Source organism: Cimex lectularius, unplaced genomic scaffold (genome assembly GCF_000648675.2).
Source record: "Cimex lectularius strain Harlan isolate CLEC.00 unplaced genomic scaffold, Clec_2.1 scaffold190, whole genome shotgun sequence".
NCBI lineage: Eukaryota > Metazoa > Arthropoda > Insecta > Hemiptera > Cimicidae > Cimex > Cimex lectularius.
The window spans coordinates 48345-58143 of NW_019392798.1; the positions used below are offsets into that span (position 1 = coordinate 48345).

Here is a 9799-nt window from a genome sequence, read left to right on the forward strand (position 1 = left end):
ATAAAGCGTTTAATACAATTCCAAACGCAATGTTTGTTGATCTGAGATAGTACAGATCCATCTTGATTGCTTGAATTGAAATGATTACACACGTAGTGTTTGTACGTGTTCCTTATAAAAGAAAAAAGAAATTAATAACGAAAAGTCTAAAACGCTATCTTCCGTAACAGGTATGCTAAATAACTAATTGCGGCACGTTTCACACGATTGTAATAAACGTGTCGGTCCCAAATATTTTCAACTCGCAAAATATAGACCTATCCAATAATAGACACTCCTGTGTACTGGCAATACCACTCTTACCGACATTTATGAGGTCGCGAGCCCTGTGATGCTTCAATCGTGGGGGAGGTTTATTTAGAAAAGTACTGAATGAACAGTTTCTGACATGTGGGTTCATTGACAGGATAAATGTTTGTGAAACATCTTTTAGATATTTTTGTTTTTTTCAAGGACATTAGATAGTATAATCATTGGGACATGTTCACATTGTTATATGTTTAATGACTATTTGATGGCTTCAACCACTGCTCAAGGGATATATGGGTTTGCAGATTTTGATTATGATGCGGGATCTTTACGATAGAAAAGTATGAAAGTGATCTTGGGCATAGGTGATATAGAACCAACCTAATATTCGATGCTGTGTCCAAAGAATAGTAATGTAAATGAGGTGGTTGTTTTGGAGAGTCAGTATTTACCGTTTGTCCAGAAGTCTGTTGAATCCTTGTCTTTGGAGTAGGATGTGAGGCTTTGCAAAACGATTGCAAATTTTTTCTCAGTGTAGCAAACTATATAAGCTAGTGCAAGAAGAATACTATTCTAACAGATGGGACCAGTGGTTGACATTCGTACAGTAAAACGTTCTTATTTTTCAATTAATTAAGGTTTTTTTTTAGTTGAGATAAAAAAGTCAGTGACACGAGCGGGATTCGAACCCACGACCTTCGGCTTGACACGCCGCTACTCTACCACTTGAGCTATCGTGACTTCGATCCACTCGGGCACTAACTTCCCATCTCAACCCCACCTTCGAATTTTCCCTCCATTTTGCCATTTTTCAACCACGCCATTTTGTTCTTATTTTTATGCGTTTATTGTCATTTTCTACCGATTAAATCACTGCTCAAGGGATATTACATGAGTTTGAAGGTTTCTGTGTTTAGGGTATCATCAAAGTATGTCGTAAGAATAGTTTCAGAAATGGTCGATAGTATAGTACTGTGCAGAGTAATGGTCCTAAAAAATTTCCTTGGGAGAACCCTACAACTATGCGATAGCCAGATGATAAAATGGAGCCACTGATGAATTGAAAGTCGGCGACTAAGTATTTTTACGACCAGAAAGTAGGGAAAAGTGAGGACTATTAAGCTTCCAAATTATCCCTGTGTGTCATCCCCCAACAAAGGTTTTCTTTACATGTAAGAATCATCACGCCATTTACTCAAGATCGGTAGCGATAATATCTAAAATGCCATTAGCTTGCTCAATTGTGGAATGAGAACATCTGAACACAAATTAGTGGTCATTAATAAGAATGCGGGATTGAAAAATGGGAGTAATGCGATAAAGCAGTAGTTCTAGGATGTTGACCAATAGGCACTTATAATATATTCGTGGTATTGAGTTGGAACGTTGATGCTCAAATTTTTTTATCATTTTTTCATATCGATTTACCGTAGAAGAATTCTCCACATATGAACACCTCCATATCAAATGAAAGCCGATTCATATTACAGAAAAATCATTTTTCTCTTTGCAATAAAACTTTCCAGAATGGAGTGAACATTAGTAGGCATCGTGATGAGAAAATTGTCCGAGATTGGATGGGTTGATAATAGCAGGGGGATAGGACGATGGTGATGGTCCGCGAGGAGGATAATAATTATGAAGAAGTGGATGAAGCAGTTAGCCAAGAATTCAAAGAAAGCCAGCGTTGAAGGAAGCAAGCTTTGTCTAATGGCATACATTTGATTTGATTACTCATTTTTTAAAGGTTTTTACGTTTTGAAATACAGGAGGCTTTCGAATCTCTGAAGTCAAGTCATAAAGTAACTTGTTTTATAAAATGTATGTCAATATTAATAACTGATCGTTACTCTTGCCTTTGAGTGAACTAACTTTAAACGAAGTGATTAAAGATTCATTCTTCTGTTTAAGAAATGAAATAAACATATGTGTACATGTAATGAAAAAAAAATGATTAAAAGATTAAATAAAAAACATCAAAAAGTAATAATACTTTATTTATTAATATTAATTAACGAACGTTAACCTATTACGCTATGTAGGTTATGTAGGATTTTTAAAAAATAATTTTTAATTGTAAAATTTTACGTTTATTTCCATCGTTGTTCAACGAAACCCCATTGAAAAGAAATATTTAATGATTGCCAATAAATTCAAATTAATTAATTATTTAATGCTTTCCATTCCGTGTAGCGATTGATTCGGAATCAAAGAGAAAGGTAAGTTCTAATAAAGAATTTCTTATTAATTTGAGCCCATTCATGCTTTAATTTCCAGCAGCAGGACATTCTGGAAAAATAATTTTTACGGGTACATTTTACATGGGGGCTTGCACCTTTTTTCATGAAATGCTCCTTCAGTGTCCAAGAGAATTCGTAAAGCTATATCTTGGTTGTTCAGTGAATCTTCTCTTTTTATAGTTATTTGATGTAATGCTGATTCAAAGGATTTACCTTTTTGGTAGGATATTTATGAAGGGGTTTTTCTTATAGGGAGCTGTCCCTTACAATAAAGACCGCTCTTACAGTTCTCCAAGTGCTTGGGGTGTGATTCCATTGCCAGGCAGATTCTGTATATTTTTACTAGAGAAGGAATTGGTATTGTTTTTCCCTTTTGTAAAAGTACTGGGATACCACCGTCTGCTCAATTTTTGCCATGGGTAATTTCTGTTTTGGCTATTTGTCAATCTTCCCTGCTGGCTTTGCAGCATTTTTAAAATTCCTAATGGAAAATTTTACGTTTATTTCTATCGTTGTTCAACGAAACCCTAATTAAAAGAAGTATTTAATGATTGTTAATAAATTCAAATTTAACTTTTTAATGCTTTCCATTCCGTGTAGGGAAGGACTATAATAATTGTTGGTGAAATTAGTTCGAGGTAGCGCAGCCAATCAACAATTTTTACTGAATAATTGACCTAAATCATAATTAATTAATATAGCAAGTTTTAATAAAATTAGGAGAATAGATAGCTTATATTTTATTTAAACAAGACAGAATTTATTTAAATTAACTAGCACCTTAGTTAGAAACAACAAACAATGTAAACTCTACTCGTATATATTCTCTACCACTTGAGGTATTCGTGATCGATTTTTATCTCAATTAAAAACCTTAATTAATTGGTCAAATGGACCACGAAATTTGTGAATTTAATGATTGAAAATGAAGTATACTTCACTAAAGCTCTCCGTGGCCATTTCATTTGTCGCCGAGAATCAAATAGATTACACGACATTTGAAAAATGGCAAAAAGGAGGGAGAATTCGAAAGGTTGGACTTGTTGTCCGGGTAGATCGAAGTCACGATAGCTCAAGTGGTAGAGTAGCGGCGTATTTAGCCGAAGGTCGTGGGTTCGAATCCCGCTCGTGACACTGACTTTTTTTATCTCAACTAAAAACCTTAATTAATTGAAAGAAATTAATTGGTCAAGAGGACCACGAAAACTAGTGAATTTAATAAGTTAAAATGAAGTATACCTACACTCAAGCTCTCCGTGGCCATGTAATTTGTCGCCGAGAATCAAATAGATTACTACATTCGAAAAATGGCAAAAAGGAGGGAAAATAGGAATGGTGGGCTGTGGTGGGAAGTTACTGTCCGAGTGGATCGACGTCACGATACCTCAAGTGGTAGAGCAGTGGCGTATCTAGCCGAAGGTCGTGGGTTCGAATCCCGCTCGTGGCACTGACTTTTTATCTCAACTACAAACCTTAATTAATTGAAAGATATTAATTGGTCAAGCGGACCACGAAAACTAGTGGAATTAAATTATAATGTCGTCTAAGTCCAAAGCTGATAAATCTAACTGGCAGTTATGAAAAATAACAAAAAGCCGAAAAATTGCAGAAATTGTTAAACTTTTGTTATATTCGTTATGTGACAGTGAAAAGGATGAGATAACGTCCTAGACAATTTTTCAAAATTAATGGAATGCTTCTCCAGAATTTGCTGCAGTAGAGTGCTAAGATTTGTAAACTCTGAACATATCTGGTATAGTGGGTATTATTTATTTTGTATGAAAAAATTTAATCTTTATTTTTATTTTAATTTATTTTAATCACTTTTTCTTTTAATGAAACAAATCTGTGATCAATACGAATGACATCTTCCCCTTTATTTAAAACATTAATCTTCTCATCGATACATTTTTTTTCCTCCTTTTGAAGTGGTGGATCTATCGAAGACCTCGGAAACGTACTTACAGATACTGCCAGACATACCATTCGAAAGAATATTAAATTCCTAGGAAGTTTATCACAGCGTAGTTAATTTTTGATCTTCGATGATCTTCCAATATTTAGGTTTGTGCCATCGGCTATCAGGACTGACAGGTTCAGCAGATCTATCATTCTTCAGACAGTTTGACGTAGATTGGAAAAATGCCTACAATTTTAAGGAAAAATGCATTTGTAACCAATGAAATCTTGTTTTAGGACTAAGCCCGTTTTGCGACATTCTGCCTATTTACGGTTTAATATCACCCAATGTTTTTGCATCTTTAGCGAACAACCCTGTATGATCCTGGAAACATTCTTTCGAACTTATTATAATATTCCAGCACTTTTCAAAATTAATATTGTTATGTTATTGTGTTTTTTATTACTGCATTATTTTTGTAATAGTACATTGTATTTTTTAAATTCATTATGTATACGATTTCTGACAAACTATGATGAACGAAAACTCCAAATCCAAGCACGGCTTATGTTCAGTGGATATTAGATGTGTGCTCTCTATGCTTTGAGGCCAAAAAAAGAAAAAAAAATTCTTAATTGTCCAAATTTTATGAATAATATATGGAATTACAAAACCACAGCGGAATTTGCCTCTTTTTCTGCAACAAAGAAAAAAATTCCAGGAGTCGGACCTTACTGTTTTAAAATACAAAGACAGGTTCACCGATTCATATCGGATTTGTCACGTAAGGGTGATCTTTCATCATACGGTCAATTATACTTTATAGACTTCTTCAAAGCATAGGACGAGCGGTCAGGACATCCAGAAAATTAAAAAAAACAATACCGTGCAGCTTTGTCCTTAGTGGTCCTCCTAAGTGACTGCAGATTTGTTGACAGTGTTCCGATGGATCTGATTTAGCTTACAGCAGAAGAAATAGCTTGAGTTGTCCACTCTCCAGAAGGAGAACCGCGCCAGGTCATCCACACATCGTTGGCCACTATCGTCAAAGCAATCCGAAGTTAATCACAGTGTTAAGCCCTCATTGTTATCCCTTGTTGTACCCTTTGATCCATACCTGTAGTGAACCAGGTTGGGACTCCAAAATCACCCATAATAGCACGAGAAAACAAAACCATTGTGAATTACTAACCATGTTACACTTTGCCTGCTCTCGACGTGCTATTCGAATATCGTTTTCCACGTTCATAAATCATATCTTCCATGATTCCGACAATAGAATGGAGCTATTGCCATAACAGCCACTAGTATGCTGTTAAATTTTGTGTTTAATATTGTGAATTATTCATAAATTTTAAACTTTTCACATAAGTATTTTAATGGTTTTATGTATTAGCTGTTTTATATACTTCAAACAATGTTGAATGACTGTTTAAAACTATAAACTCATAAACCTAATAACTAGTTAATTAATGGTTACTTATAGGTTAATTTAACGGTTGGGGACGTTTAAAATCAAACAGATAGCAAAGTAAAAGTGATCTTAGTAATGAGTATCGATAATGTCAGGAAACTAGCTTCGTTTCTTCAGGTATTTCAATTGCATTAGAAAGTATTTAAATTGCGAATGGTAATTTATCCGTCGTCATTAGATCATTCTTTAATTACATTAGTATTATAGGAATTTAACTTATGCTCAACGCCTTACATAAAATAATCGTATACGTGAGGTCTGTGGCGTAACATCTACCTATAATAAAATTGCTTCCTTCTGTCCGTTAAAACAAACAGAATTGTGTATTTAGTCCAACACTAAACAATAGTTATCAAAAGGGTACGAAGGAGAGATTTAATTGCTTGATTTGTATCTGAAGAGGCGGTGGGTTAAATGTTGGATGTGTTTTAGCCGGGACGGGCAGGTGGCTCATAGGACCGGTTTCTCGATAGACACCTGCTATCAGGTACACTCTGCTTCGAAAACGAGTTCAATCTCGGCTCTTCCGCTCGGGATTCATCCAGCGTCAAATATTCAAATTGAGCTCATAATATCGAATGCGTAATTTTCCAAAACGGCTCCCGAGTAACGCCCATTGACTATCTCACCGTATTCGGTATAATTTTGTAGGTTTTATTGTTATTTAGATATCCGGCTAATAAATAATTTATTCGGAGGGAAGATGCTGATTAATAATTCAAAGGGTGGGAGAAGGTAAAACGTTGTTATGCACTTGGGGCATCACTCAAATCTCGCCTTATCAGCCTCTAACGACACATCAATAAACACAAGCTAAATTATTCATTCAAAAATAAACCCAATTTCAATTGTTCGTCGAAAAAAATAATTTACACTAGGGGTATTCACGATGCTTGTAAGATGTTAACTCTAATTGTTTATCTCAACTAAAAACCTTCATTAATTGTAATATATTAATTGGTCAAACGGACCACAAAATTAGTGAATTTAATGATTGAAAATGAAGTATACTTCACCAAAGCTCTCCGTGGCCATTTCATTTGTCGTCTAGAATTCAATCCGACTACACGACATTTGAAAAATGGCAAAAAGGAGGGAAAACTCATAAGGTGGGGTTGAGATAGGAAGTTGATGTCCGAGTGGATCGAGGTCACGATAGCTCAAGTGGTCGAGCAGCGGCGTATTTAGCCGAAGGTCGTGGGTTTGAATCCCGCTCTTGACACTGACTTTTATATCTCAACCAATACTTTAATAAAGATTAATTAATTGATTGAAAAAAACCTTTATCCGTGTTTTGAATTAAGGATTAAGTATGTTTACATCTAGTTGATATTCCCAATTTAAATGTTAGCATAAACAAATATTAATTGGTAAAAACAATGAGACAAATTAAGGACAACATTTTCTTTTGTTTAGAAAATAAATTTAAAAAAACAATTGGGCGGAATTTTTTTGATTACATCCATTATATGGCAGCATAAAAGAGGGAAAATACGAAAGGTGGATTGAGATGGGAACGGTAGCTCAAGTGCTAGAGCAGCGGCGTATCTAGCCGAAGATCGTGGGTTCGAATCCCGCTCGTGCCATTGACTTTTTTATCTCAACTAAAAACCTTAATTAATTGTAATATATTAATTGTCAAGCGGACCACGAAATTAGTGAAGTTAACTCTAATAGAGCAATGTCCAGTAAGATCGTGAATGCCCCCTTCTTTTCTTAGCGTGTTCAACGTTAATTTTTCCGCAATACGATTGGTAGAACCAAAAATAGTCCTTGAAGGCTTGTTGTTTGACTTTCTTTTGGGTTAAATTGTAAGATGCCCGAAGTTAATAAAAAAGGAAATTAATCAACTCTTTCATTCAAAATGATATCTATGCGCTCGAAAAGTACTCACAAAGACACGCTTCAATTCGTGCCGACGTGCCTAACTTGTATCCTAACGTCTTACAGCGTACAACTTTATAGGATATGAGATGTATCTACTATGAATGAGAGTATAAGGACAGGTCAGAAATTAACAAAAGAAATGTTTTGGCCTGGTTTAATTAATGCGTATTTAAGAATAAAAAAACGTGTAAACAAAAGAAAAACAGCTGTTAAATTCATGGCTGCCATGTTGGTTACCTATGCCCTAACGGATACCAATGTGACTACATTTTTGACCTAACATCTAACATTGCTTCCCCCCCCATGTTAACTAACCGATTCTTATAAGTCTACGTCATCATTTTTCTCGATCTAACAGGACCTAACAGAGTTAACAGGGCTAACACAAAGATCGTGAATACCCCTACTATAAATATTACGAATCAATCAAATTGTGAAATTTTTTCCAAGACACACAAGTAAGATGGTTAAATGCTAATACGAATCTGGCATACAAGGAGCATGATAAGCAGACCAAGATGATCGTTATCGGTCAAAACCAAAATTTAATCAATATCAATGTTTAATCGTTCGCCTTTATAATTTTCATTTTTGTACGTTTTTCTAAGTATTACTGGTACGCTCCACTGATTTAATAATCCTGGAATAAGTAATATCTTGCTTTAATGGTTACGTAGACTTCTTCCTTAGGACTTTACGTTTAATTAAATCAAATATTTACCCCACCCGACCGACTAATCGAAGCAATAAAAGAAAATCAGCCTATATTAATTAATGGAATTGAATAGTTCTTTCCCTCTATAGCAAAGTGAAGGTTTTAATTAGGATAATGAGACTGGGGGAAAATTGCTGGTAATTTCATATCCACGTTTGAATGCTCGCTGACTTATAGCCCTTATTAGAAGACAATTTAACAAATGTATAAATAAATAAATAAATTGATAAATCATACTGCAGTTTAATTAACACAATGCAACATCCCTTTGAAATTATTTAAACATTCCATCTCAATAATATAAAAATATACCTTTAAGCCAACAGTGTACATAAAAACACTAGCCTTTTGGGGGAAAATTTAGTACTAATATTATATATATATTTAGTATTAAATAAACATATTTATATTTGCATAATAACCGCAGTAATAGTATATAAAAGATCAAGGATAAGGCGAATTTGACAAAGAGAACAAACACATAATTAATTCGTCAAGCTTTGGAAGAAGACATTCCCTTCATCAAGACTTGAAACTCGTCTAATAATTTACACGGTTAACAAATATAAACATATAATATTTAAAATGATGGCTTCAAAAATAATGAATTTATGGGCTTTCCTTAGTAGAGTAGCAAATCTACCATCTGTTCATTCTACATTATACATATTGCAATACATAATTGTAATATGTATCAATTTTTTTGGTTCGGCCATAATAAAGAATAACCAAACAAATACTGTGTTCGACTTGACCAAATGAATGAAGCTATAAACAAACCCATGTATTAATGAAAAAAATACAATTTGTTTAACGGTTAAATTTTGTTTTCGAAACGGCAAAAATAGCTGGCAAGTTCTTTCTGATTTGTTAATACATCGTTTTTATCGTACTAACAAACCTGCCGTGTCAATACAACCAAACTGTAATTTATTATTTAAACAGACCCACCCACCATCAAAATAAAAATATATTTTTCTCAACGACAATATAAAAAGATAAATTTGCTTTTGAGCAAGCTGAAACAGTATTTTTTATATGGTAAATTACAGATAGGATTTTACAAAATGACATGTTTTCTCACTGAAAGAACTCTTAACGACACCATTAGAGGGACAAATTAACTGCACACTTTGTTTAAATCCCAACTATCAATATATAAGCCATAAGGTTCAAAATATTATCCAATGACTAACATAAATAAGTGTATAGACAAAATGTTTAACCTCCTACCCTACAGTTTTTCTCAACGATATAAAATAAGTGGACTAAATTTTATTTCATGTCACATTAATGTCCTACCATGTTTTGTTACATTTTCCAAAACTTTATCT

The 9799-nt window shown here is 34.1% G+C and overlaps 1 non-coding gene across 1 annotated transcript; it reads right to left on the reverse strand.

Moving 5' to 3' along the window:
* Window positions 1-917: 917 nt before the first annotated feature.
* Trnad-guc lies at window positions 918-990 on the reverse strand. The gene has a single exon. It is a non-coding gene; the product is annotated as a tRNA-Asp (tRNA).
* Between the last annotated feature and the right edge of the window lie 8809 nt (window positions 991-9799).